The 23,790-nt window shown below is 54.6% G+C and overlaps 54 non-coding genes across 54 annotated transcripts; 43 read left to right on the forward strand and 11 right to left on the reverse strand.

Moving 5' to 3' along the window:
- Nucleotides 1-358: 358 nt before the first annotated feature.
- Nucleotides 359-430, forward strand: Trnae-uuc. Its single transcript has one exon. It is a non-coding gene; the product is annotated as a tRNA-Glu (tRNA).
- Nucleotides 431-629: 199 nt separating this feature from the next.
- Trnai-aau lies at nucleotides 630-703 on the forward strand. Its single transcript has one exon. It is a non-coding gene; the product is annotated as a tRNA-Ile (tRNA).
- Nucleotides 704-1,296: 593 nt separating this feature from the next.
- On the reverse strand, nucleotides 1,297-1,368 carry Trnag-ucc. The gene has a single exon. It is a non-coding gene; the product is annotated as a tRNA-Gly (tRNA).
- A 342-nt stretch (nucleotides 1,369-1,710) lies between these two features.
- Trnag-gcc lies at nucleotides 1,711-1,781 on the forward strand. The gene has a single exon. It is a non-coding gene; the product is annotated as a tRNA-Gly (tRNA).
- A 381-nt stretch (nucleotides 1,782-2,162) lies between these two features.
- Nucleotides 2,163-2,235, forward strand: Trnam-cau. The gene has a single exon. It is a non-coding gene; the product is annotated as a tRNA-Met (tRNA).
- Nucleotides 2,236-2,532: 297 nt separating this feature from the next.
- Trnae-uuc lies at nucleotides 2,533-2,604 on the forward strand. Its single transcript has one exon. It is a non-coding gene; the product is annotated as a tRNA-Glu (tRNA).
- A 198-nt stretch (nucleotides 2,605-2,802) lies between these two features.
- On the forward strand, nucleotides 2,803-2,876 carry Trnai-aau. The gene has a single exon. It is a non-coding gene; the product is annotated as a tRNA-Ile (tRNA).
- A 593-nt stretch (nucleotides 2,877-3,469) lies between these two features.
- Trnag-ucc lies at nucleotides 3,470-3,541 on the reverse strand. Its single transcript has one exon. It is a non-coding gene; the product is annotated as a tRNA-Gly (tRNA).
- Nucleotides 3,542-3,883: 342 nt separating this feature from the next.
- On the forward strand, nucleotides 3,884-3,954 carry Trnag-gcc. The gene has a single exon. It is a non-coding gene; the product is annotated as a tRNA-Gly (tRNA).
- Nucleotides 3,955-4,335: 381 nt separating this feature from the next.
- Trnam-cau lies at nucleotides 4,336-4,408 on the forward strand. Its single transcript has one exon. It is a non-coding gene; the product is annotated as a tRNA-Met (tRNA).
- Nucleotides 4,409-4,705: 297 nt separating this feature from the next.
- Nucleotides 4,706-4,777, forward strand: Trnae-uuc. The gene has a single exon. It is a non-coding gene; the product is annotated as a tRNA-Glu (tRNA).
- A 198-nt stretch (nucleotides 4,778-4,975) lies between these two features.
- Nucleotides 4,976-5,049, forward strand: Trnai-aau. The gene has a single exon. It is a non-coding gene; the product is annotated as a tRNA-Ile (tRNA).
- A 593-nt stretch (nucleotides 5,050-5,642) lies between these two features.
- Nucleotides 5,643-5,714, reverse strand: Trnag-ucc. The gene has a single exon. It is a non-coding gene; the product is annotated as a tRNA-Gly (tRNA).
- Nucleotides 5,715-6,056: 342 nt separating this feature from the next.
- On the forward strand, nucleotides 6,057-6,127 carry Trnag-gcc. The gene has a single exon. It is a non-coding gene; the product is annotated as a tRNA-Gly (tRNA).
- Nucleotides 6,128-6,508: 381 nt separating this feature from the next.
- Trnam-cau lies at nucleotides 6,509-6,581 on the forward strand. The gene has a single exon. It is a non-coding gene; the product is annotated as a tRNA-Met (tRNA).
- Nucleotides 6,582-6,878: 297 nt separating this feature from the next.
- On the forward strand, nucleotides 6,879-6,950 carry Trnae-uuc. The gene has a single exon. It is a non-coding gene; the product is annotated as a tRNA-Glu (tRNA).
- A 198-nt stretch (nucleotides 6,951-7,148) lies between these two features.
- Nucleotides 7,149-7,222, forward strand: Trnai-aau. Its single transcript has one exon. It is a non-coding gene; the product is annotated as a tRNA-Ile (tRNA).
- A 593-nt stretch (nucleotides 7,223-7,815) lies between these two features.
- Trnag-ucc lies at nucleotides 7,816-7,887 on the reverse strand. Its single transcript has one exon. It is a non-coding gene; the product is annotated as a tRNA-Gly (tRNA).
- Nucleotides 7,888-8,229: 342 nt separating this feature from the next.
- Nucleotides 8,230-8,300, forward strand: Trnag-gcc. The gene has a single exon. It is a non-coding gene; the product is annotated as a tRNA-Gly (tRNA).
- Nucleotides 8,301-8,681: 381 nt separating this feature from the next.
- On the forward strand, nucleotides 8,682-8,754 carry Trnam-cau. Its single transcript has one exon. It is a non-coding gene; the product is annotated as a tRNA-Met (tRNA).
- Nucleotides 8,755-9,051: 297 nt separating this feature from the next.
- Nucleotides 9,052-9,123, forward strand: Trnae-uuc. The gene has a single exon. It is a non-coding gene; the product is annotated as a tRNA-Glu (tRNA).
- Nucleotides 9,124-9,321: 198 nt separating this feature from the next.
- On the forward strand, nucleotides 9,322-9,395 carry Trnai-aau. Its single transcript has one exon. It is a non-coding gene; the product is annotated as a tRNA-Ile (tRNA).
- Nucleotides 9,396-9,988: 593 nt separating this feature from the next.
- On the reverse strand, nucleotides 9,989-10,060 carry Trnag-ucc. Its single transcript has one exon. It is a non-coding gene; the product is annotated as a tRNA-Gly (tRNA).
- A 342-nt stretch (nucleotides 10,061-10,402) lies between these two features.
- Trnag-gcc lies at nucleotides 10,403-10,473 on the forward strand. Its single transcript has one exon. It is a non-coding gene; the product is annotated as a tRNA-Gly (tRNA).
- A 381-nt stretch (nucleotides 10,474-10,854) lies between these two features.
- Trnam-cau lies at nucleotides 10,855-10,927 on the forward strand. Its single transcript has one exon. It is a non-coding gene; the product is annotated as a tRNA-Met (tRNA).
- A 297-nt stretch (nucleotides 10,928-11,224) lies between these two features.
- Trnae-uuc lies at nucleotides 11,225-11,296 on the forward strand. The gene has a single exon. It is a non-coding gene; the product is annotated as a tRNA-Glu (tRNA).
- A 198-nt stretch (nucleotides 11,297-11,494) lies between these two features.
- Nucleotides 11,495-11,568, forward strand: Trnai-aau. The gene has a single exon. It is a non-coding gene; the product is annotated as a tRNA-Ile (tRNA).
- A 593-nt stretch (nucleotides 11,569-12,161) lies between these two features.
- On the reverse strand, nucleotides 12,162-12,233 carry Trnag-ucc. Its single transcript has one exon. It is a non-coding gene; the product is annotated as a tRNA-Gly (tRNA).
- Nucleotides 12,234-12,575: 342 nt separating this feature from the next.
- On the forward strand, nucleotides 12,576-12,646 carry Trnag-gcc. The gene has a single exon. It is a non-coding gene; the product is annotated as a tRNA-Gly (tRNA).
- A 381-nt stretch (nucleotides 12,647-13,027) lies between these two features.
- Nucleotides 13,028-13,100, forward strand: Trnam-cau. Its single transcript has one exon. It is a non-coding gene; the product is annotated as a tRNA-Met (tRNA).
- A 297-nt stretch (nucleotides 13,101-13,397) lies between these two features.
- Trnae-uuc lies at nucleotides 13,398-13,469 on the forward strand. The gene has a single exon. It is a non-coding gene; the product is annotated as a tRNA-Glu (tRNA).
- A 198-nt stretch (nucleotides 13,470-13,667) lies between these two features.
- On the forward strand, nucleotides 13,668-13,741 carry Trnai-aau. Its single transcript has one exon. It is a non-coding gene; the product is annotated as a tRNA-Ile (tRNA).
- Nucleotides 13,742-14,334: 593 nt separating this feature from the next.
- On the reverse strand, nucleotides 14,335-14,406 carry Trnag-ucc. The gene has a single exon. It is a non-coding gene; the product is annotated as a tRNA-Gly (tRNA).
- A 342-nt stretch (nucleotides 14,407-14,748) lies between these two features.
- Nucleotides 14,749-14,819, forward strand: Trnag-gcc. Its single transcript has one exon. It is a non-coding gene; the product is annotated as a tRNA-Gly (tRNA).
- A 381-nt stretch (nucleotides 14,820-15,200) lies between these two features.
- On the forward strand, nucleotides 15,201-15,273 carry Trnam-cau. The gene has a single exon. It is a non-coding gene; the product is annotated as a tRNA-Met (tRNA).
- Nucleotides 15,274-15,570: 297 nt separating this feature from the next.
- On the forward strand, nucleotides 15,571-15,642 carry Trnae-uuc. Its single transcript has one exon. It is a non-coding gene; the product is annotated as a tRNA-Glu (tRNA).
- A 198-nt stretch (nucleotides 15,643-15,840) lies between these two features.
- Nucleotides 15,841-15,914, forward strand: Trnai-aau. Its single transcript has one exon. It is a non-coding gene; the product is annotated as a tRNA-Ile (tRNA).
- A 593-nt stretch (nucleotides 15,915-16,507) lies between these two features.
- Trnag-ucc lies at nucleotides 16,508-16,579 on the reverse strand. Its single transcript has one exon. It is a non-coding gene; the product is annotated as a tRNA-Gly (tRNA).
- Nucleotides 16,580-16,921: 342 nt separating this feature from the next.
- On the forward strand, nucleotides 16,922-16,992 carry Trnag-gcc. Its single transcript has one exon. It is a non-coding gene; the product is annotated as a tRNA-Gly (tRNA).
- A 381-nt stretch (nucleotides 16,993-17,373) lies between these two features.
- On the forward strand, nucleotides 17,374-17,446 carry Trnam-cau. The gene has a single exon. It is a non-coding gene; the product is annotated as a tRNA-Met (tRNA).
- Nucleotides 17,447-17,743: 297 nt separating this feature from the next.
- Trnae-uuc lies at nucleotides 17,744-17,815 on the forward strand. The gene has a single exon. It is a non-coding gene; the product is annotated as a tRNA-Glu (tRNA).
- Nucleotides 17,816-18,013: 198 nt separating this feature from the next.
- Nucleotides 18,014-18,087, forward strand: Trnai-aau. The gene has a single exon. It is a non-coding gene; the product is annotated as a tRNA-Ile (tRNA).
- A 593-nt stretch (nucleotides 18,088-18,680) lies between these two features.
- On the reverse strand, nucleotides 18,681-18,752 carry Trnag-ucc. Its single transcript has one exon. It is a non-coding gene; the product is annotated as a tRNA-Gly (tRNA).
- Nucleotides 18,753-19,094: 342 nt separating this feature from the next.
- On the forward strand, nucleotides 19,095-19,165 carry Trnag-gcc. The gene has a single exon. It is a non-coding gene; the product is annotated as a tRNA-Gly (tRNA).
- Nucleotides 19,166-19,546: 381 nt separating this feature from the next.
- Trnam-cau lies at nucleotides 19,547-19,619 on the forward strand. Its single transcript has one exon. It is a non-coding gene; the product is annotated as a tRNA-Met (tRNA).
- A 297-nt stretch (nucleotides 19,620-19,916) lies between these two features.
- On the forward strand, nucleotides 19,917-19,988 carry Trnae-uuc. Its single transcript has one exon. It is a non-coding gene; the product is annotated as a tRNA-Glu (tRNA).
- A 198-nt stretch (nucleotides 19,989-20,186) lies between these two features.
- Trnai-aau lies at nucleotides 20,187-20,260 on the forward strand. Its single transcript has one exon. It is a non-coding gene; the product is annotated as a tRNA-Ile (tRNA).
- Nucleotides 20,261-20,853: 593 nt separating this feature from the next.
- Trnag-ucc lies at nucleotides 20,854-20,925 on the reverse strand. Its single transcript has one exon. It is a non-coding gene; the product is annotated as a tRNA-Gly (tRNA).
- A 342-nt stretch (nucleotides 20,926-21,267) lies between these two features.
- On the forward strand, nucleotides 21,268-21,338 carry Trnag-gcc. Its single transcript has one exon. It is a non-coding gene; the product is annotated as a tRNA-Gly (tRNA).
- Nucleotides 21,339-21,719: 381 nt separating this feature from the next.
- Trnam-cau lies at nucleotides 21,720-21,792 on the forward strand. The gene has a single exon. It is a non-coding gene; the product is annotated as a tRNA-Met (tRNA).
- Nucleotides 21,793-22,089: 297 nt separating this feature from the next.
- On the forward strand, nucleotides 22,090-22,161 carry Trnae-uuc. Its single transcript has one exon. It is a non-coding gene; the product is annotated as a tRNA-Glu (tRNA).
- A 198-nt stretch (nucleotides 22,162-22,359) lies between these two features.
- Trnai-aau lies at nucleotides 22,360-22,433 on the forward strand. The gene has a single exon. It is a non-coding gene; the product is annotated as a tRNA-Ile (tRNA).
- A 593-nt stretch (nucleotides 22,434-23,026) lies between these two features.
- Nucleotides 23,027-23,098, reverse strand: Trnag-ucc. The gene has a single exon. It is a non-coding gene; the product is annotated as a tRNA-Gly (tRNA).
- A 342-nt stretch (nucleotides 23,099-23,440) lies between these two features.
- Nucleotides 23,441-23,511, forward strand: Trnag-gcc. The gene has a single exon. It is a non-coding gene; the product is annotated as a tRNA-Gly (tRNA).
- Nucleotides 23,512-23,790: the final 279 nt, after the last annotated feature.

Raw genomic sequence — 23,790 nt, forward strand, 5'->3', positions numbered from 1 at the left:
CAGTAGGCAGCGCGTAAGTCTCATAATCTTAAGGTCGTCAGTTCGATCCTCACCCGGGGCGTTTAATTTTCTGTGACTGATGGTGGTGCTGTTGCTAGGGCGCCAACGTATTTCTTGTTTGTTATCCACAACGCTTCAGCGGGAAAATGTTTACTTCCTGTTATTGCTACTTACAGCTTCCCTTTTCCTCTTCTCCCAGCAGAGCATGAAGCCAAAAGCATTGCTCTGCGACGTTTGAGGTGCGCGCCTTGCCAGTCAGTACGTGCAAAGATGCTCGCAAAGAGAGAGGGGCGCCGACGCGGCACTCGACACGAAATGCGACAAGCGACCGTACGAACGGTCGAATGAAACGGCCACATCCGGTGTGGTCTAGTGGCTAGGATACCTGGCTTTCACCCAGGAGGCCCGGGTTCGATTCCCGGTACCGGAACGGAATTTTTTCCACACGAATCGTGACAAGTTTGAGCTGTCCGAGCGGCCGGTTTCCCGTCCTGCTCGCAATATAGCTACTGTTTCGTGACCGTCAGCAGAATATAGACTAGGGAAGCAGACACACGACGCACATAGAAATGGTGTATGGCTTCATGCCACCTGTTTCCAGCGTAGGGCTGAGCAACTGCATCTGCCGAGGCCCGTTAGCTCAGTTGGTTAGAGCGTCGTGCTAATAACGCGAAGGTCGTGGGTTCGATCCCCCCACGGGCCACTACTCTTTTACTACTGCGAAAAGGCAGCGCCCATCTCAGCTGGCGAGTGTGATGACCAAAAGATCATCACCCTGCGTGGAAGTTGACAGACGATCCGAACCCGACTCGTCGGGAAGCACTACAGCATTCACTCGGCAATGGCCATAATATCTTGAATACACTGGTTCTCAACCGATAAAGAGAAAATGAAAGAAAATGTCCGATTGCCGATGCGTAACAACTTTGGCCCTTGTCAGTACTTGGGCGGGTGAGCGCATGGGAACACAGGGCACTATTGGCAGTTTTACTTCCTATTTTTGTTTCTCCTTTGTTTTCGGAGCTACAGCCCGATTCGGTCAGGGAGACGCCACCGTGAAATGAAGGGGGCGTGCTGTGTGTCCATCGCCTCGCCTCTCCTTACCTCTCTCAGTCGTTTCTCGTGCTTGTCGTTTTGATATAGGCCGATTTGAGAGCGTCAGCTCTCGCGTCAGCTGAGCAAAGTCGAGACAAGTCGAGACACACTAAGGGCTGGTATGCAGCGAGTAAGAGGGCGAGAAAACAATAGTTTAAGAGCGCGTGGCAAAAGTACTCATACGCGAAATTAAAAGCCTGCTGCGGTGGCCGGGAATCGAACCCGGATCAACCGCTTGGAAGGCAACTATGCTGACCATTACACCACCACCGCACAAGCGAGCGCCGCGCGTCCGCGCTGTGTCGGCTTCCCGCCAGTCGGCAGCGGCCGAAGGTGATCGTACCTGGCAGGCGCATTTCGAGGCGGGCTAGGGGAGCACATCCAGACGCATTCGGACAGCGTATCCGCGCACATTTCGCATCCTTTGGCAAGAGTTGGGCGCCGGCGACGCAAGAGTACGCAGAGGACCGCGTTCTGGCGGCATTTTTAAGCAGTTCAGTGCAGGATTCAGCGTCTGCAGCATCTTTTCCACAGAATGCTACGGCGCTTGACGGCAGTCCCACTTTCCCTTGAGACACCTGCTCGGGAAGCAGCGTCTAGTTACCGTTGGCTCGAGCATCGGTGGTTCAGTGGTAGAATGCTCGCCTGCCACGCGGGCGGCCCGGGTTCGATTCCCGGCCGATGCATCATTTTGCTTTTCCCGCGATATTGCTGCCGCGTGGCTTGCGCGCTTGAGATGCACGATCCACAAGAATGTATAGCTGGATTCCCTTGAGAAGAACCGAGAACGCAGCACTCGCGGGTCCCCACTAGGACGCTCGCATCATATTCTACAGACTAGCGTCGACCTGGCCTCACAAGTTGCTGTGTCCCGGTGCCTCCGAGGCACTGAACTTTAACGACAAGAAGTGCTGCCTATCGTTGCCAACAGCTGCAGCAACACCGCAATCAACTGGGCCGGCAGTGCACGTGTAGCAACAGAACACGTTATCGAGGAAGTACAGTGTCTCTACATCTAATATTGGGTAGGGTATTTACCCAGTTTCCAGGACAAGCGGTTCACCCGTGCCTCGGTAGCGCAGTAGGCAGCGCGTAAGTCTCATAATCTTAAGGTCGTCAGTTCGATCCTCACCCGGGGCGTTTAATTTTCTGTGACTGATGGTGGTGCTGTTGCTAGGGCGCCAACGTATTTCTTGTTTGTTATCCACAACGCTTCAGCGGGAAAATGTTTACTTCCTGTTATTGCTACTTACAGCTTCCCTTTTCCTCTTCTCCCAGCAGAGCATGAAGCCAAAAGCATTGCTCTGCGACGTTTGAGGTGCGCGCCTTGCCAGTCAGTACGTGCAAAGATGCTCGCAAAGAGAGAGGGGCGCCGACGCGGCACTCGACACGAAATGCGACAAGCGACCGTACGAACGGTCGAATGAAACGGCCACATCCGGTGTGGTCTAGTGGCTAGGATACCTGGCTTTCACCCAGGAGGCCCGGGTTCGATTCCCGGTACCGGAACGGAATTTTTTCCACACGAATCGTGACAAGTTTGAGCTGTCCGAGCGGCCGTTTCCCGTCCTGCTCGCAATATAGCTACTGTTTCGTGACCGTCAGCAGAATATAGACTAGGGAAGCAGACACACGACGCACATAGAAATGGTGTATGGCTTCATGCCACCTGTTTCCAGCGTAGGGCTGAGCAACTGCATCTGCCGAGGCCCGTTAGCTCAGTTGGTTAGAGCGTCGTGCTAATAACGCGAAGGTCGTGGGTTCGATCCCCCCACGGGCCACTACTCTTTTACTACTGCGAAAAGGCAGCGCCCATCTCAGCTGGCGAGTGTGATGACCAAAAGATCATCACCCTGCGTGGAAGTTGACAGACGATCCGAACCCGACTCGTCGGGAAGCACTACAGCATTCACTCGGCAATGGCCATAATATCTTGAATACACTGGTTCTCAACCGATAAAGAGAAAATGAAAGAAAATGTCCGATTGCCGATGCGTAACAACTTTGGCCCTTGTCAGTACTTGGGCGGGTGAGCGCATGGGAACACAGGGCACTATTGGCAGTTTTACTTCCTATTTTTGTTTCTCCTTTGTTTTCGGAGCTACAGCCCGATTCGGTCAGGGAGACGCCACCGTGAAATGAAGGGGGCGTGCTGTGTGTCCATCGCCTCGCCTCTCCTTACCTCTCTCAGTCGTTTCTCGTGCTTGTCGTTTTGATATAGGCCGATTTGAGAGCGTCAGCTCTCGCGTCAGCTGAGCAAAGTCGAGACAAGTCGAGACACACTAAGGGCTGGTATGCAGCGAGTAAGAGGGCGAGAAAACAATAGTTTAAGAGCGCGTGGCAAAAGTACTCATACGCGAAATTAAAAGCCTGCTGCGGTGGCCGGGAATCGAACCCGGATCAACCGCTTGGAAGGCAACTATGCTGACCATTACACCACCACCGCACAAGCGAGCGCCGCGCGTCCGCGCTGTGTCGGCTTCCCGCCAGTCGGCAGCGGCCGAAGGTGATCGTACCTGGCAGGCGCATTTCGAGGCGGGCTAGGGGAGCACATCCAGACGCATTCGGACAGCGTATCCGCGCACATTTCGCATCCTTTGGCAAGAGTTGGGCGCCGGCGACGCAAGAGTACGCAGAGGACCGCGTTCTGGCGGCATTTTTAAGCAGTTCAGTGCAGGATTCAGCGTCTGCAGCATCTTTTCCACAGAATGCTACGGCGCTTGACGGCAGTCCCACTTTCCCTTGAGACACCTGCTCGGGAAGCAGCGTCTAGTTACCGTTGGCTCGAGCATCGGTGGTTCAGTGGTAGAATGCTCGCCTGCCACGCGGGCGGCCCGGGTTCGATTCCCGGCCGATGCATCATTTTGCTTTTCCCGCGATATTGCTGCCGCGTGGCTTGCGCGCTTGAGATGCACGATCCACAAGAATGTATAGCTGGATTCCCTTGAGAAGAACCGAGAACGCAGCACTCGCGGGTCCCCACTAGGACGCTCGCATCATATTCTACAGACTAGCGTCGACCTGGCCTCACAAGTTGCTGTGTCCCGGTGCCTCCGAGGCACTGAACTTTAACGACAAGAAGTGCTGCCTATCGTTGCCAACAGCTGCAGCAACACCGCAATCAACTGGGCCGGCAGTGCACGTGTAGCAACAGAACACGTAATCGAGGAAGTACAGTGTCTCTACATCTAATATTGGGTAGGGTATTTACCCAGTTTCCAGGACAAGCGGTTCACCCGTGCCTCGGTAGCGCAGTAGGCAGCGCGTAAGTCTCATAATCTTAAGGTCGTCAGTTCGATCCTCACCCGGGGCGTTTAATTTTCTGTGACTGATGGTGGTGCTGTTGCTAGGGCGCCAACGTATTTCTTGTTTGTTATCCACAACGCTTCAGCGGGAAAATGTTTACTTCCTGTTATTGCTACTTACAGCTTCCCTTTTCCTCTTCTCCCAGCAGAGCATGAAGCCAAAAGCATTGCTCTGCGACGTTTGAGGTGCGCGCCTTGCCAGTCAGTACGTGCAAAGATGCTCGCAAAGAGAGAGGGGCGCCGACGCGGCACTCGACACGAAATGCGACAAGCGACCGTACGAACGGTCGAATGAAACGGCCACATCCGGTGTGGTCTAGTGGCTAGGATACCTGGCTTTCACCCAGGAGGCCCGGGTTCGATTCCCGGTACCGGAACGGAATTTTTTCCACACGAATCGTGACAAGTTTGAGCTGTCCGAGCGGCCGTTTCCCGTCCTGCTCGCAATATAGCTACTGTTTCGTGACCGTCAGCAGAATATAGACTAGGGAAGCAGACACACGACGCACATAGAAATGGTGTATGGCTTCATGCCACCTGTTTCCAGCGTAGGGCTGAGCAACTGCATCTGCCGAGGCCCGTTAGCTCAGTTGGTTAGAGCGTCGTGCTAATAACGCGAAGGTCGTGGGTTCGATCCCCCCACGGGCCACTACTCTTTTACTACTGCGAAAAGGCAGCGCCCATCTCAGCTGGCGAGTGTGATGACCAAAAGATCATCACCCTGCGTGGAAGTTGACAGACGATCCGAACCCGACTCGTCGGGAAGCACTACAGCATTCACTCGGCAATGGCCATAATATCTTGAATACACTGGTTCTCAACCGATAAAGAGAAAATGAAAGAAAATGTCCGATTGCCGATGCGTAACAACTTTGGCCCTTGTCAGTACTTGGGCGGGTGAGCGCATGGGAACACAGGGCACTATTGGCAGTTTTACTTCCTATTTTTGTTTCTCCTTTGTTTTCGGAGCTACAGCCCGATTCGGTCAGGGAGACGCCACCGTGAAATGAAGGGGGCGTGCTGTGTGTCCATCGCCTCGCCTCTCCTTACCTCTCTCAGTCGTTTCTCGTGCTTGTCGTTTTGATATAGGCCGATTTGAGAGCGTCAGCTCTCGCGTCAGCTGAGCAAAGTCGAGACAAGTCGAGACACACTAAGGGCTGGTATGCAGCGAGTAAGAGGGCGAGAAAACAATAGTTTAAGAGCGCGTGGCAAAAGTACTCATACGCGAAATTAAAAGCCTGCTGCGGTGGCCGGGAATCGAACCCGGATCAACCGCTTGGAAGGCAACTATGCTGACCATTACACCACCACCGCACAAGCGAGCGCCGCGCGTCCGCGCTGTGTCGGCTTCCCGCCAGTCGGCAGCGGCCGAAGGTGATCGTACCTGGCAGGCGCATTTCGAGGCGGGCTAGGGGAGCACATCCAGACGCATTCGGACAGCGTATCCGCGCACATTTCGCATCCTTTGGCAAGAGTTGGGCGCCGGCGACGCAAGAGTACGCAGAGGACCGCGTTCTGGCGGCATTTTTAAGCAGTTCAGTGCAGGATTCAGCGTCTGCAGCATCTTTTCCACAGAATGCTACGGCGCTTGACGGCAGTCCCACTTTCCCTTGAGACACCTGCTCGGGAAGCAGCGTCTAGTTACCGTTGGCTCGAGCATCGGTGGTTCAGTGGTAGAATGCTCGCCTGCCACGCGGGCGGCCCGGGTTCGATTCCCGGCCGATGCATCATTTTGCTTTTCCCGCGATATTGCTGCCGCGTGGCTTGCGCGCTTGAGATGCACGATCCACAAGAATGTATAGCTGGATTCCCTTGAGAAGAACCGAGAACGCAGCACTCGCGGGTCCCCACTAGGACGCTCGCATCATATTCTACAGACTAGCGTCGACCTGGCCTCACAAGTTGCTGTGTCCCGGTGCCTCCGAGGCACTGAACTTTAACGACAAGAAGTGCTGCCTATCGTTGCCAACAGCTGCAGCAACACCGCAATCAACTGGGCCGGCAGTGCACGTGTAGCAACAGAACACGTTATCGAGGAAGTACAGTGTCTCTACATCTAATATTGGGTAGGGTATTTACCCAGTTTCCAGGACAAGCCGTTCACCCGTGCCTCGGTAGCGCAGTAGGCAGCGCGTAAGTCTCATAATCTTAAGGTCGTCAGTTCGATCCTCACCCGGGGCGTTTAATTTTCTGTGACTGATGGTGGTGCTGTTGCTAGGGCGCCAACGTATTTCTTGTTTGTTATCCACAACGCTTCAGCGGGAAAATGTTTACTTCCTGTTATTGCTACTTACAGCTTCCCTTTTCCTCTTCTCCCAGCAGAGCATGAAGCCAAAAGCATTGCTCTGCGACGTTTGAGGTGCGCGCCTTGCCAGTCAGTACGTGCAAAGATGCTCGCAAAGAGAGAGGGGCGCCGACGCGGCACTCGACACGAAATGCGACAAGCGACCGTACGAACGGTCGAATGAAACGGCCACATCCGGTGTGGTCTAGTGGCTAGGATACCTGGCTTTCACCCAGGAGGCCCGGGTTCGATTCCCGGTACCGGAACGGAATTTTTTCCACACGAATCGTGACAAGTTTGAGCTGTCCGAGCGGCCGTTTCCCGTCCTGCTCGCAATATAGCTACTGTTTCGTGACCGTCAGCAGAATATAGACTAGGGAAGCAGACACACGACGCACATAGAAATGGTGTATGGCTTCATGCCACCTGTTTCCAGCGTAGGGCTGAGCAACTGCATCTGCCGAGGCCCGTTAGCTCAGTTGGTTAGAGCGTCGTGCTAATAACGCGAAGGTCGTGGGTTCGATCCCCCCACGGGCCACTACTCTTTTACTACTGCGAAAAGGCAGCGCCCATCTCAGCTGGCGAGTGTGATGACCAAAAGATCATCACCCTGCGTGGAAGTTGACAGACGATCCGAACCCGACTCGTCGGGAAGCACTACAGCATTCACTCGGCAATGGCCATAATATCTTGAATACACTGGTTCTCAACCGATAAAGAGAAAATGAAAGAAAATGTCCGATTGCCGATGCGTAACAACTTTGGCCCTTGTCAGTACTTGGGCGGGTGAGCGCATGGGAACACAGGGCACTATTGGCAGTTTTACTTCCTATTTTTGTTTCTCCTTTGTTTTCGGAGCTACAGCCCGATTCGGTCAGGGAGACGCCACCGTGAAATGAAGGGGGCGTGCTGTGTGTCCATCGCCTCGCCTCTCCTTACCTCTCTCAGTCGTTTCTCGTGCTTGTCGTTTTGATATAGGCCGATTTGAGAGCGTCAGCTCTCGCGTCAGCTGAGCAAAGTCGAGACAAGTCGAGACACACTAAGGGCTGGTATGCAGCGAGTAAGAGGGCGAGAAAACAATAGTTTAAGAGCGCGTGGCAAAAGTACTCATACGCGAAATTAAAAGCCTGCTGCGGTGGCCGGGAATCGAACCCGGATCAACCGCTTGGAAGGCAACTATGCTGACCATTACACCACCACCGCACAAGCGAGCGCCGCGCGTCCGCGCTGTGTCGGCTTCCCGCCAGTCGGCAGCGGCCGAAGGTGATCGTACCTGGCAGGCGCATTTCGAGGCGGGCTAGGGGAGCACATCCAGACGCATTCGGACAGCGTATCCGCGCACATTTCGCATCCTTTGGCAAGAGTTGGGCGCCGGCGACGCAAGAGTACGCAGAGGACCGCGTTCTGGCGGCATTTTTAAGCAGTTCAGTGCAGGATTCAGCGTCTGCAGCATCTTTTCCACAGAATGCTACGGCGCTTGACGGCAGTCCCACTTTCCCTTGAGACACCTGCTCGGGAAGCAGCGTCTAGTTACCGTTGGCTCGAGCATCGGTGGTTCAGTGGTAGAATGCTCGCCTGCCACGCGGGCGGCCCGGGTTCGATTCCCGGCCGATGCATCATTTTGCTTTTCCCGCGATATTGCTGCCGCGTGGCTTGCGCGCTTGAGATGCACGATCCACAAGAATGTATAGCTGGATTCCCTTGAGAAGAACCGAGAACGCAGCACTCGCGGGTCCCCACTAGGACGCTCGCATCATATTCTACAGACTAGCGTCGACCTGGCCTCACAAGTTGCTGTGTCCCGGTGCCTCCGAGGCACTGAACTTTAACGACAAGAAGTGCTGCCTATCGTTGCCAACAGCTGCAGCAACACCGCAATCAACTGGGCCGGCAGTGCACGTGTAGCAACAGAACACGTAATCGAGGAAGTACAGTGTCTCTACATCTAATATTGGGTAGGGTATTTACCCAGTTTCCAGGACAAGCGGTTCACCCGTGCCTCGGTAGCGCAGTAGGCAGCGCGTAAGTCTCATAATCTTAAGGTCGTCAGTTCGATCCTCACCCGGGGCGTTTAATTTTCTGTGACTGATGGTGGTGCTGTTGCTAGGGCGCCAACGTATTTCTTGTTTGTTATCCACAACGCTTCAGCGGGAAAATGTTTACTTCCTGTTATTGCTACTTACAGCTTCCCTTTTCCTCTTCTCCCAGCAGAGCATGAAGCCAAAAGCATTGCTCTGCGACGTTTGAGGTGCGCGCCTTGCCAGTCAGTACGTGCAAAGATGCTCGCAAAGAGAGAGGGGCGCCGACGCGGCACTCGACACGAAATGCGACAAGCGACCGTACGAACGGTCGAATGAAACGGCCACATCCGGTGTGGTCTAGTGGCTAGGATACCTGGCTTTCACCCAGGAGGCCCGGGTTCGATTCCCGGTACCGGAACGGAATTTTTTCCACACGAATCGTGACAAGTTTGAGCTGTCCGAGCGGCCGTTTCCCGTCCTGCTCGCAATATAGCTACTGTTTCGTGACCGTCAGCAGAATATAGACTAGGGAAGCAGACACACGACGCACATAGAAATGGTGTATGGCTTCATGCCACCTGTTTCCAGCGTAGGGCTGAGCAACTGCATCTGCCGAGGCCCGTTAGCTCAGTTGGTTAGAGCGTCGTGCTAATAACGCGAAGGTCGTGGGTTCGATCCCCCCACGGGCCACTACTCTTTTACTACTGCGAAAAGGCAGCGCCCATCTCAGCTGGCGAGTGTGATGACCAAAAGATCATCACCCTGCGTGGAAGTTGACAGACGATCCGAACCCGACTCGTCGGGAAGCACTACAGCATTCACTCGGCAATGGCCATAATATCTTGAATACACTGGTTCTCAACCGATAAAGAGAAAATGAAAGAAAATGTCCGATTGCCGATGCGTAACAACTTTGGCCCTTGTCAGTACTTGGGCGGGTGAGCGCATGGGAACACAGGGCACTATTGGCAGTTTTACTTCCTATTTTTGTTTCTCCTTTGTTTTCGGAGCTACAGCCCGATTCGGTCAGGGAGACGCCACCGTGAAATGAAGGGGGCGTGCTGTGTGTCCATCGCCTCGCCTCTCCTTACCTCTCTCAGTCGTTTCTCGTGCTTGTCGTTTTGATATAGGCCGATTTGAGAGCGTCAGCTCTCGCGTCAGCTGAGCAAAGTCGAGACAAGTCGAGACACACTAAGGGCTGGTATGCAGCGAGTAAGAGGGCGAGAAAACAATAGTTTAAGAGCGCGTGGCAAAAGTACTCATACGCGAAATTAAAAGCCTGCTGCGGTGGCCGGGAATCGAACCCGGATCAACCGCTTGGAAGGCAACTATGCTGACCATTACACCACCACCGCACAAGCGAGCGCCGCGCGTCCGCGCTGTGTCGGCTTCCCGCCAGTCGGCAGCGGCCGAAGGTGATCGTACCTGGCAGGCGCATTTCGAGGCGGGCTAGGGGAGCACATCCAGACGCATTCGGACAGCGTATCCGCGCACATTTCGCATCCTTTGGCAAGAGTTGGGCGCCGGCGACGCAAGAGTACGCAGAGGACCGCGTTCTGGCGGCATTTTTAAGCAGTTCAGTGCAGGATTCAGCGTCTGCAGCATCTTTTCCACAGAATGCTACGGCGCTTGACGGCAGTCCCACTTTCCCTTGAGACACCTGCTCGGGAAGCAGCGTCTAGTTACCGTTGGCTCGAGCATCGGTGGTTCAGTGGTAGAATGCTCGCCTGCCACGCGGGCGGCCCGGGTTCGATTCCCGGCCGATGCATCATTTTGCTTTTCCCGCGATATTGCTGCCGCGTGGCTTGCGCGCTTGAGATGCACGATCCACAAGAATGTATAGCTGGATTCCCTTGAGAAGAACCGAGAACGCAGCACTCGCGGGTCCCCACTAGGACGCTCGCATCATATTCTACAGACTAGCGTCGACCTGGCCTCACAAGTTGCTGTGTCCCGGTGCCTCCGAGGCACTGAACTTTAACGACAAGGAGTGCTGCCTATCGTTGCCAACAGCTGCAGCAACACCGCAATCAACTGGGCCGGCAGTGCACGTGTAGCAACAGAACACGTTATCGAGGAAGTACAGTGTCTCTACATCTAATATTGGGTAGGGTATTTACCCAGTTTCCAGGACAAGCGGTTCACCCGTGCCTCGGTAGCGCAGTAGGCAGCGCGTAAGTCTCATAATCTTAAGGTCGTCAGTTCGATCCTCACCCGGGGCGTTTAATTTTCTGTGACTGATGGTGGTGCTGTTGCTAGGGCGCCAACGTATTTCTTGTTTGTTATCCACAACGCTTCAGCGGGAAAATGTTTACTTCCTGTTATTGCTACTTACAGCTTCCCTTTTCCTCTTCTCCCAGCAGAGCATGAAGCCAAAAGCATTGCTCTGCGACGTTTGAGGTGCGCGCCTTGCCAGTCAGTACGTGCAAAGATGCTCGCAAAGAGAGAGGGGCGCCGACGCGGCACTCGACACGAAATGCGACAAGCGACCGTACGAACGGTCGAATGAAACGGCCACATCCGGTGTGGTCTAGTGGCTAGGATACCTGGCTTTCACCCAGGAGGCCCGGGTTCGATTCCCGGTACCGGAACGGAATTTTTTCCACACGAATCGTGACAAGTTTGAGCTGTCCGAGCGGCCGTTTCCCGTCCTGCTCGCAATATAGCTACTGTTTCGTGACCGTCAGCAGAATATAGACTAGGGAAGCAGACACACGACGCACATAGAAATGGTGTATGGCTTCATGCCACCTGTTTCCAGCGTAGGGCTGAGCAACTGCATCTGCCGAGGCCCGTTAGCTCAGTTGGTTAGAGCGTCGTGCTAATAACGCGAAGGTCGTGGGTTCGATCCCCCCACGGGCCACTACTCTTTTACTACTGCGAAAAGGCAGCGCCCATCTCAGCTGGCGAGTGTGATGACCAAAAGATCATCACCCTGCGTGGAAGTTGACAGACGATCCGAACCCGACTCGTCGGGAAGCACTACAGCATTCACTCGGCAATGGCCATAATATCTTGAATACACTGGTTCTCAACCGATAAAGAGAAAATGAAAGAAAATGTCCGATTGCCGATGCGTAACAACTTTGGCCCTTGTCAGTACTTGGGCGGGTGAGCGCATGGGAACACAGGGCACTATTGGCAGTTTTACTTCCTATTTTTGTTTCTCCTTTGTTTTCGGAGCTACAGCCCGATTCGGTCAGGGAGACGCCACCGTGAAATGAAGGGGGCGTGCTGTGTGTCCATCGCCTCGCCTCTCCTTACCTCTCTCAGTCGTTTCTCGTGCTTGTCGTTTTGATATAGGCCGATTTGAGAGCGTCAGCTCTCGCGTCAGCTGAGCAAAGTCGAGACAAGTCGAGACACACTAAGGGCTGGTATGCAGCGAGTAAGAGGGCGAGAAAACAATAGTTTAAGAGCGCGTGGCAAAAGTACTCATACGCGAAATTAAAAGCCTGCTGCGGTGGCCGGGAATCGAACCCGGATCAACCGCTTGGAAGGCAACTATGCTGACCATTACACCACCACCGCACAAGCGAGCGCCGCGCGTCCGCGCTGTGTCGGCTTCCCGCCAGTCGGCAGCGGCCGAAGGTGATCGTACCTGGCAGGCGCATTTCGAGGCGGGCTAGGGGAGCACATCCAGACGCATTCGGACAGCGTATCCGCGCACATTTCGCATCCTTTGGCAAGAGTTGGGCGCCGGCGACGCAAGAGTACGCAGAGGACCGCGTTCTGGCGGCATTTTTAAGCAGTTCAGTGCAGGATTCAGCGTCTGCAGCATCTTTTCCACAGAATGCTACGGCGCTTGACGGCAGTCCCACTTTCCCTTGAGACACCTGCTCGGGAAGCAGCGTCTAGTTACCGTTGGCTCGAGCATCGGTGGTTCAGTGGTAGAATGCTCGCCTGCCACGCGGGCGGCCCGGGTTCGATTCCCGGCCGATGCATCATTTTGCTTTTCCCGCGATATTGCTGCCGCGTGGCTTGCGCGCTTGAGATGCACGATCCACAAGAATGTATAGCTGGATTCCCTTGAGAAGAACCGAGAACGCAGCACTCGCGGGTCCCCACTAGGACGCTCGCATCATATTCTACAGACTAGCGTCGACCTGGCCTCACAAGTTGCTGTGTCCCGGTGCCTCCGAGGCACTGAACTTTAACGACAAGGAGTGCTGCCTATCGTTGCCAACAGCTGCAGCAACACCGCAATCAACTGGGCCGGCAGTGCACGTGTAGCAACAGAACACGTTATCGAGGAAGTACAGTGTCTCTACATCTAATATTGGGTAGGGTATTTACCCAGTTTCCAGGACAAGCGGTTCACCCGTGCCTCGGTAGCGCAGTAGGCAGCGCGTAAGTCTCATAATCTTAAGGTCGTCAGTTCGATCCTCACCCGGGGCGTTTAATTTTCTGTGACTGATGGTGGTGCTGTTGCTAGGGCGCCAACGTATTTCTTGTTTGTTATCCACAACGCTTCAGCGGGAAAATGTTTACTTCCTGTTATTGCTACTTACAGCTTCCCTTTTCCTCTTCTCCCAGCAGAGCATGAAGCCAAAAGCATTGCTCTGCGACGTTTGAGGTGCGCGCCTTGCCAGTCAGTACGTGCAAAGATGCTCGCAAAGAGAGAGGGGCGCCGACGCGGCACTCGACACGAAATGCGACAAGCGACCGTACGAACGGTCGAATGAAACGGCCACATCCGGCGTGGTCTAGTGGCTAGGATACCTGGCTTTCACCCAGGAGGCCCGGGTTCGATTCCCGGTACCGGAACGGAATTTTTTCCACACGAATCGTGACAAGTTTGAGCTGTCCGAGCGGCCGTTTCCCGTCCTGCTCGCAATATAGCTACTGTTTCGTGACCGCCAGCAGAATATAGACTAGGGAAGCAGACACACGACGCACATAGAAATGGTGTATGGCTTCATGCCACCTGTTTCCAGCGTAGGGCTGAGCAACTGCATCTGCCGAGGCCCGTTAGCTCAGTTGGTTAGAGCGTCGTGCTAATAACGCGAAGGTCGTGGGTTCGATCCCCCCACGGGCCACTACTCTTTTACTACTGCGAAAAGGCAGCGCCCATCTCAGCTGGCGAGTGTGATGACCAAAAGATCATCACCCTGCGTGGAAGTTGACAGACGATCCGAACCCGACTCGTCGGGAAGCACTACAGCATTCACTCGGCAATGGCCATAATATCTTGAATACACTGGTTCTCAACCGATAAAGAGAAAATGAAAGAAAATGTCCGATTGCCGATGCGTAACAACTTTGGCCCTTGTCAGTACTTGGGCGGGTGAGCGCATGGGAACACAGGGCACTATTGGCAGTTTTACTTCCTATTTTTGTTTCTCCTTTGTTTTCGGAGCTACAGCCCGATTCGGTCAGGGAGACGCCACCGTGAAATGAAGGGGGCGTGCTGTGTGTCCATCGCCTCGCCTCTCCTTACCTCTCTCAGTCGTTTCTCGTGCTTGTCGTTTTGATATAGGCCGATTTGAGAGCGTCAGCTCTCGCGTCAGCTGAGCAAAGTCGAGACAAGTCGAGACACACTAAGGGCTGGTATGCAGCGAGTAAGAGGGCGAGAAAACAATAGTTTAAGAGCGCGTGGCAAAAGTACTCATACGCGAAATTAAAAGCCTGCTGCGGTGGCCGGGAATCGAACCCGGATCAACCGCTTGGAAGGCAACTATGCTGACCATTACACCACCACCGCACAAGCGAGCGCCGCGCGTCCGCGCTGTGTCGGCTTCCCGCCAGTCGGCAGCGGCCGAAGGTGATCGTACCTGGCAGGCGCATTTCGAGGCGGGCTAGGGGAGCACATCCAGACGCATTCGGACAGCGTATCCGCGCACATTTCGCATCCTTTGGCAAGAGTTGGGCGCCGGCGACGCAAGAGTACGCAGAGGACCGCGTTCTGGCGGCATTTTTAAGCAGTTCAGTGCAGGATTCAGCGTCTGCAGCATCTTTTCCACAGAATGCTACGGCGCTTGACGGCAGTCCCACTTTCCCTTGAGACACCTGCTCGGGAAGCAGCGTCTAGTTACCGTTGGCTCGAGCATCGGTGGTTCAGTGGTAGAATGCTCGCCTGCCACGCGGGCGGCCCGGGTTCGATTCCCGGCCGATGCATCATTTTGCTTTTCCCGCGATATTGCTGCCGCGTGGCTTGCGCGCTTGAGATGCACGATCCACAAGAATGTATAGCTGGATTCCCTTGAGAAGAACCGAGAACGCAGCACTCGCGGGTCCCCACTAGGACGCTCGCATCATATTCTACAGACTAGCGTCGACCTGGCCTCACAAGTTGCTGTGTCCCGGTGCCTCCGAGGCACTGAACTTTAACGACAAGGAGTGCTGCCTATCGTTGCCAACAGCTGCAGCAACACCGCAATCAACTGGGCCGGCAGTGCACGTGTAGCAACAGAACACGTTATCGAGGAAGTACAGTGTCTCTACATCTAATATTGGGTAGGGTATTTACCCAGTTTCCAGGACAAGCGGTTCACCCGTGCCTCGGTAGCGCAGTAGGCAGCGCGTAAGTCTCATAATCTTAAGGTCGTCAGTTCGATCCTCACCCGGGGCGTTTAATTTTCTGTGACTGATGGTGGTGCTGTTGCTAGGGCGCCAACGTATTTCTTGTTTGTTATCCACAACGCTTCAGCGGGAAAATGTTTACTTCCTGTTATTGCTACTTACAGCTTCCCTTTTCCTCTTCTCCCAGCAGAGCATGAAGCCAAAAGCATTGCTCTGCGACGTTTGAGGTGCGCGCCTTGCCAGTCAGTACGTGCAAAGATGCTCGCAAAGAGAGAGGGGCGCCGACGCGGCACTCGACACGAAATGCGACAAGCGACCGTACGAACGGTCGAATGAAACGGCCACATCCGGCGTGGTCTAGTGGCTAGGATACCTGGCTTTCACCCAGGAGGCCCGGGTTCGATTCCCGGTACCGGAACGGAATTTTTTCCACACGAATCGTGACAAGTTTGAGCTGTCCGAGCGGCCGTTTCCCGTCCTGCTCGCAATATAGCTACTGTTTCGTGACCGTCAGCAGAATATAGACTAGGGAAGCAGACACACGACGCACATAGAAATGGTGTATGGCTTCATGCCACCTGTTTCCAACGTAGGGCTGAGCAACTGCATCTGCCGAGGCCCGTTAGCTCAGTTGGTTAGAGCGTCGTGCTAATAACGCGAAGGTCGTGGGTTCGATCCCCCCACGGGCCACTACTCTTTTACTACTGCGAAAAGGCAGCGCCCATCTCAGCTGGCGAGTGTGATGACCAAAAGATCATCACCCTGCGTGGAAGTTGACAGACGATCCGAACCCGACTCGTCGGGAAGCACTACAGCATTCACTCGGCAATGGCCATAATATCTTGAATACACTGGTTCTCAACCGATAAAGAGAAAATGAAAGAAAATGTCCGATTGCCGATGCGTAACAACTTTGGCCCTTGTCAGTACTTGGGCGGGTGAGCGCATGGGAACACAGGGCACTATTGGCAGTTTTACTTCCTATTTTTGTTTCTCCTTTGTTTTCGGAGCTACAGCCCGATTCGGTCAGGGAGACGCCACCGTGAAATGAAGGGGGCGTGCTGTGTGTCCATCGCCTCGCCTCTCCTTACCTCTCTCAGTCGTTTCTCGTGCTTGTCGTTTTGATATAGGCCGATTTGAGAGCGTCAGCTCTCGCGTCAGCTGAGCAAAGTCGAGACAAGTCGAGACACACTAAGGGCTGGTATGCAGCGAGTAAGAGGGCGAGAAAACAATAGTTTAAGAGCGCGTGGCAAAAGTACTCATACGCGAAATTAAAAGCCTGCTGCGGTGGCCGGGAATCGAACCCGGATCAACCGCTTGGAAGGCAACTATGCTGACCATTACACCACCACCGCACAAGCGAGCGCCGCGCGTCCGCGCTGTGTCGGCTTCCCGCCAGTCGGCAGCGGCCGAAGGTGATCGTACCTGGCAGGCGCATTTCGAGGCGGGCTAGGGGAGCACATCCAGACGCATTCGGACAGCGTATCCGCGCACATTTCGCATCCTTTGGCAAGAGTTGGGCGCCGGCGACGCAAGAGTACGCAGAGGACCGCGTTCTGGCGGCATTTTTAAGCAGTTCAGTGCAGGATTCAGCGTCTGCAGCATCTTTTCCACAGAATGCTACGGCGCTTGACGGCAGTCCCACTTTCCCTTGAGACACCTGCTCGGGAAGCAGCGTCTAGTTACCGTTGGCTCGAGCATCGGTGGTTCAGTGGTAGAATGCTCGCTTGCCACGCGGGCGGCCCGGGTTCGATTCCCGGCCGATGCATCATTTTGCTTTTCCCGCGATATTGCTGCCGCGTGGCTTGCGCGCTTGAGATGCACGATCCACAAGAATGTATAGCTGGATTCCCTTGAGAAGAACCGAGAACGCAGCACTCGCGGGTCCCCACTAGGACGCTCGCATCATATTCTACAGACTAGCGTCGACCTGGCCTCACAAGTTGCTGTGTCCCGGTGCCTCCGAGGCACTGAACTTTAACGACAAGGAGTGCTGCCTATCGTTGCCAACAGCTGCAGCAACACCGCAATCAACTGGGCCGGCAGTGCACGTGTAGCAACAGAACACGTTATCGAGGAAGTACAGTGTCTCTACATCTAATATTGGGTAGGGTATTTACCCAGTTTCCAGGACAAGCGGTTCACCCGTGCCTCGGTAGCGCAGTAGGCAGCGCGTAAGTCTCATAATCTTAAGGTCGTCAGTTCGATCCTCACCCGGGGCGTTTAATTTTCTGTGACTGATGGTGGTGCTGTTGCTAGGGCGCCAACGTATTTCTTGTTTGTTATCCACAACGCTTCAGCGGGAAAATGTTTACTTCCTGTTATTGCTACTTACAGCTTCCCTTTTCCTCTTCTCCCAGCAGAGCATGAAGCCAAAAGCATTGCTCTGCGACGTTTGAGGTGCGCGCCTTGCCAGTCAGTACGTGCAAAGATGCTCGCAAAGAGAGAGGGGCGCCGACGCGGCACTCGACACGAAATGCGACAAGCGACCGTACGAACGGTCGAATGAAACGGCCACATCCGGCGTGGTCTAGTGGCTAGGATACCTGGCTTTCACCCAGGAGGCCCGGGTTCGATTCCCGGTACCGGAACGGAATTTTTTCCACACGAATCGTGACAAGTTTGAGCTGTCCGAGCGGCCGTTTCCCGTCCTGCTCGCAATATAGCTACTGTTTCGTGACCGTCAGCAGAATATAGACTAGGGAAGCAGACACACGACGCACATAGAAATGGTGTATGGCTTCATGCCACCTGTTTCCAGCGTAGGGCTGAGCAACTGCATCTGCCGAGGCCCGTTAGCTCAGTTGGTTAGAGCGTCGTGCTAATAACGCGAAGGTCGTGGGTTCGATCCCCCCACGGGCCACTACTCTTTTACTACTGCGAAAAGGCAGCGCCCATCTCAGCTGGCGAGTGTGATGACCAAAAGATCATCACCCTGCGTGGAAGTTGACAGACGATCCGAACCCGACTCGTCGGGAAGCACTACAGCATTCACTCGGCAATGGCCATAATATCTTGAATACACTGGTTCTCAACCGATAAAGAGAAAATGAAAGAAAATGTCCGATTGCCGATGCGTAACAACTTTGGCCCTTGTCAGTACTTGGGCGGGTGAGCGCATGGGAACACAGGGCACTATTGGCAGTTTTACTTCCTATTTTTGTTTCTCCTTTGTTTTCGGAGCTACAGCCCGATTCGGTCAGGGAGACGCCACCGTGAAATGAAGGGGGCGTGCTGTGTGTCCATCGCCTCGCCTCTCCTTACCTCTCTCAGTCGTTTCTCGTGCTTGTCGTTTTGATATAGGCCGATTTGAGAGCGTCAGCTCTCGCGTCAGCTGAGCAAAGTCGAGACAAGTCGAGACACACTAAGGGCTGGTATGCAGCGAGTAAGAGGGCGAGAAAACAATAGTTTAAGAGCGCGTGGCAAAAGTACTCATACGCGAAATTAAAAGCCTGCTGCGGTGGCCGGGAATCGAACCCGGATCAACCGCTTGGAAGGCAACTATGCTGACCATTACACCACCACCGCACAAGCGAGCGCCGCGCGTCCGCGCTGTGTCGGCTTCCCGCCAGTCGGCAGCGGCCGAAGGTGATCGTACCTGGCAGGCGCATTTCGAGGCGGGCTAGGGGAGCACATCCAGACGCATTCGGACAGCGTATCCGCGCACATTTCGCATCCTTTGGCAAGAGTTGGGCGCCGGCGACGCAAGAGTACGCAGAGGACCGCGTTCTGGCGGCATTTTTAAGCAGTTCAGTGCAGGATTCAGCGTCTGCAGCATCTTTTCCACAGAATGCTACGGCGCTTGACGGCAGTCCCACTTTCCCTTGAGACACCTGCTCGGGAAGCAGCGTCTAGTTACCGTTGGCTCGAGCATCGGTGGTTCAGTGGTAGAATGCTCGCCTGCCACGCGGGCGGCCCGGGTTCGATTCCCGGCCGATGTATCATTTTGCTTTTCCCGCGATATTGCTGCCGCGTGGCTTGCGCGCTTGAGATGCACGATCCACAAGAATGTATAGCTGGATTCCCTTGAGAAGAACCGAGAACGCAGCACTCGCGGGTCCCCACTAGGACGCTCGCATCATATTCTACAGACTAGCGTCGACCTGGCCTCACAAGTTGCTGTGTCCCGGTGCCTCCGAGGCACTGAACTTTAACGACAAGGAGTGCTGCCTATCGTTGCCAACAGCTGCAGCAACACCGCAATCAACTGGGCCGGCAGTGCACGTGTAGCAACAGAACACGTTATCGAGGAAGTACAGTGTCTCTACATCTAATATTGGGTAGGGTATTTACCCAGTTTCCAGGACAAGCGGTTCACCCGTGCCTCGGTAGCGCAGTAGGCAGCGCGTAAGTCTCATAATCTTAAGGTCGTCAGTTCGATCCTCACCCGGGGCGTTTAATTTTCTGTGACTGATGGTGGTGCTGTTGCTAGGGCGCCAACGTATTTCTTGTTTGTTATCCACAACGCTTCAGCGGGAAAATGTTTACTTCCTGTTACTGCTACTTACAGCTTCCCTTTTCCTCTTCTCCCAGCAGAGCATGAAGCCAAAAGCATTGCTCTGCGACGTTTGAGGTGCGCGCCTTGCCAGTCAGTACGTGCAAAGATGCTCGCAAAGAGAGAGGGGCGCCGACGCGGCACTCGACACGAAATGCGACAAGCGACCGTACGAACGGTCGAATGAAACGGCCACATCCGGTGTGGTCTAGTGGCTAGGATACCTGGCTTTCACCCAGGAGGCCCGGGTTCGATTCCCGGTACCGGAACGGAATTTTTTCCACACGAATCGTGACAAGTTTGAGCTGTCCGAGCGGCCGTTTCCCGTCCTGCTCGCAATATAGCTACTGTTTCGTGACCGTCAGCAGAATATAGACTAGGGAAGCAGACACACGACGCACATAGAAATGGTGTATGGCTTCATGCCACCTGTTTCCAGCGTAGGGCTGAGCAACTGCATCTGCCGCGGCCCGTTAGCTCAGTTGGTTAGAGCGTCGTGCTAATAACGCGAAGGTCGTGGGTTCGATCCCCCCACGGGCCACTACTCTTTTACTACTGCGAAAAGGCAGCGCCCATCTCAGCTGGCGAGTGTGATGACCAAAAGATCATCACCCTGCGTGGAAGTTGACAGACGATCCGAACCCGACTCGTCGGGAAGCACTACAGCATTCACTCGGCAATGGCCATAATATCTTGAATACACTGGTTCTCAACCGATAAAGAGAAAATGAAAGAAAATGTCCGATTGCCGATGCGTAACAACTTTGGCCCTTGTCAGTACTTGGGCGGGTGAGCGCATGGGAACACAGGGCACTATTGGCAGTTTTACTTCCTATTTTTGTTTCTCCTTTGTTTTCGGAGCTACAGCCCGATTCGGTCAGGGAGACGCCACCGTGAAATGAAGGGGGCGTGCTGTGTGTCCATCGCCTCGCCTCTCCTTACCTCTCTCAGTCGTTTCTCGTGCTTGTCGTTTTGATATAGGCCGATTTGAGAGCGTCAGCTCTCGCGTCAGCTGAGCAAAGTCGAGACAAGTCGAGACACACTAAGGGCTGGTATGCAGCGAGTAAGAGGGCGAGAAAACAATAGTTTAAGAGCGCGTGGCAAAAGTACTCATACGCGAAATTAAAAGCCTGCTGCGGTGGCCGGGAATCGAACCCGGATCAACCGCTTGGAAGGCAACTATGCTGACCATTACACCACCACCGCACAAGCGAGCGCCGCGCGTCCGCGCTGTGTCGGCTTCCCGCCAGTCGGCAGCGGCCGAAGGTGATCGTACCTGGCAGGCGCATTTCGAGGCGGGCTAGGGGAGCACATCCAGACGCATTCGGACAGCGTATCCGCGCACATTTCGCATCCTTTGGCAAGAGTTGGGCGCCGGCGACGCAAGAGTACGCAGAGGACCGCGTTCTGGCGGCATTTTTAAGCAGTTCAGTGCAGGATTCAGCGTCTGCAGCATCTTTTCCACAGAATGCTACGGCGCTTGACGGCAGTCCCACTTTCCCTTGAGACACCTGCTCGGGAAGCAGCGTCTAGTTATCGTTGGCTCGAGCATCGGTGGTTCAGTGGTAGAATGCTCGCCTGCCACGCGGGCGGCCCGGGTTCGATTCCCGGCCGATGCATCATTTTGCTTTTCCCGCGATATTGCTGCCGCGTGGCTTGCGCGCTTGAGATGCACGATCCACAAGAATGTATAGCTGGATTCCCTTGAGAAGAACCGAGAACGCAGCACTCGCGGGTCCCCACTAGGACGCTCGCATCATATTCTACAGACTAGCGTCGACCTGGCCTCACAAGTTGCTGTGTCCCGGTGCCTCCGAGGCACTGAACTTTAACGACAAGGAGTGCTGCCTATCGTTGCCAACAGCTGCAGCAACACCGCAATCAACTGGGCCGGCAGTGCACGTGTAGCAACAGAACACGTTATCGAGGAAGTACAGTGTCTCTACATCTAATATTGGGTAGGGTATTTACCCAGTTTCCAGGACAAGCGGTTCACCCGTGCCTCGGTAGCGCAGTAGGCAGCGCGTAAGTCTCATAATCTTAAGGTCGTCAGTTCGATCCTCACCCGGGGCGTTTAATTTTCTGTGACTGATGGTGGTGCTGTTGCTAGGGCGCCAACGTATTTCTTGTTTGTTATCCACAACGCTTCAGCGGGAAAATGTTTACTTCCTGTTATTGCTACTTACAGCTTCCCTTTTCCTCTTCTCCCAGCAGAGCATGAAGCCAAAAGCATTGCTCTGCGACGTTTGAGGTGCGCGCCTTGCCAGTCAGTACGTGCAAAGATGCTCGCAAAGAGAGAGGGGCGCCGACGCGGCACTCGACACGAAATGCGACAAGCGACCGTACGAACGGTCGAATGAAACGGCCACATCCGGTGTGGTCTAGTGGCTAGGATACCTGGCTTTCACCCAGGAGGCCCGGGTTCGATTCCCGGTACCGGAACGGAATTTTTTCCACACGAATCGTGACAAGTTTGAGCTGTCCGAGCGGCCGTTTCCCGTCCTGCTCGCAATATAGCTACTGTTTCGTGACCGTCAGCAGAATATAGACTAGGGAAGCAGACACACGACGCACATAGAAATGGTGTATGGCTTCATGCCACCTGTTTCCAGCGTAGGGCTGAGCAACTGCATCTGCCGAGGCCCGTTAGCTCAGTTGGTTAGAGCGTCGTGCTAATAACGCGAAGGTCGTGGGTTCGATCCCCCCACGGGCCACTACTCTTTTACTACTGCGAAAAGGCAGCGCCCATCTCAGCTGGCGAGTGTGATGACCAAAAGATCATCACCCTGCGTGGAAGTTGACAGACGATCCGAACCCGACTCGTCGGGAAGCACTACAGCATTCACTCGGCAATGGCCATAATATCTTGAATACACTGGTTCTCAACCGATAAAGAGAAAATGAAAGAAAATGTCCGATTGCCGATGCGTAACAACTTTGGCCCTTGTCAGTACTTGGGCGGGTGAGCGCATGGGAACACAGGGCACTATTGGCAGTTTTACTTCCTATTTTTGTTTCTCCTTTGTTTTCGGAGCTACAGCCCGATTCGGTCAGGGAGACGCCACCGTGAAATGAAGGGGGCGTGCTGTGTGTCCATCGCCTCGCCTCTCCTTACCTCTCTCAGTCGTTTCTCGTGCTTGTCGTTTTGATATAGGCCGATTTGAGAGCGTCAGCTCTCGCGTCAGCTGAGCAAAGTCGAGACAAGTCGAGACACACTAAGGGCTGGTATGCAGCGAGTAAGAGGGCGAGAAAACAATAGTTTAAGAGCGCGTGGCAAAAGTACTCATACGCGAAATTAAAAGCCTGCTGCGGTGGCCGGGAATCGAACCCGGATCAACCGCTTGGAAGGCAACTATGCTGACCATTACACCACCACCGCACAAGCGAGCGCCGCGCGTCCGCGCTGTGTCGGCTTCCCGCCAGTCGGCAGCGGCCGAAGGTGATCGTACCTGGCAGGCGCATTTCGAGGCGGGCTAGGGGAGCACATCCAGACGCATTCGGACAGCGTATCCGCGCACATTTCGCATCCTTTGGCAAGAGTTGGGCGCCGGCGACGCAAGAGTACGCAGAGGACCGCGTTCTGGCGGCATTTTTAAGCAGTTCAGTGCAGGATTCAGCGTCTGCAGCATCTTTTCCACAGAATGCTACGGCGCTTGACGGCAGTCCCACTTTCCCTTGAGACACCTGCTCGGGAAGCAGCGTCTAGTTACCGTTGGCTCGAGCATCGGTGGTTCAGTGGTAGAATGCTCGCCTGCCACGCGGGCGGCCCGGGTTCGATTCCCGGCCGATGCATCATTTTGCTTTTCCCGCGATATTGCTGCCGCGTGGCTTGCGCGCTTGAGATGCACGATCCACAAGAATGTATAGCTGGATTCCCTTGAGAAGAACCGAGAACGCAGCACTCGCGGGTCCCCACTAGGACGCTCGCATCATATTCTACAGACTAGCGTCGACCTGGCCTCACAAGTTGCTGTGTCCCGGTGCCTCCGAGGCACTGAACTTTAACGACAAGGAGTGCTGCCTATCGTTGCCAACAGCTGCAGCAACACCGCAATCAACTGGGCCGGCAGT

Source organism: Schistocerca americana, unplaced genomic scaffold (assembly GCF_021461395.2).
Source record: "Schistocerca americana isolate TAMUIC-IGC-003095 unplaced genomic scaffold, iqSchAmer2.1 HiC_scaffold_499, whole genome shotgun sequence".
In the NCBI taxonomy this organism is placed as follows: Eukaryota; Metazoa; Arthropoda; class Insecta; order Orthoptera; family Acrididae; genus Schistocerca; species Schistocerca americana.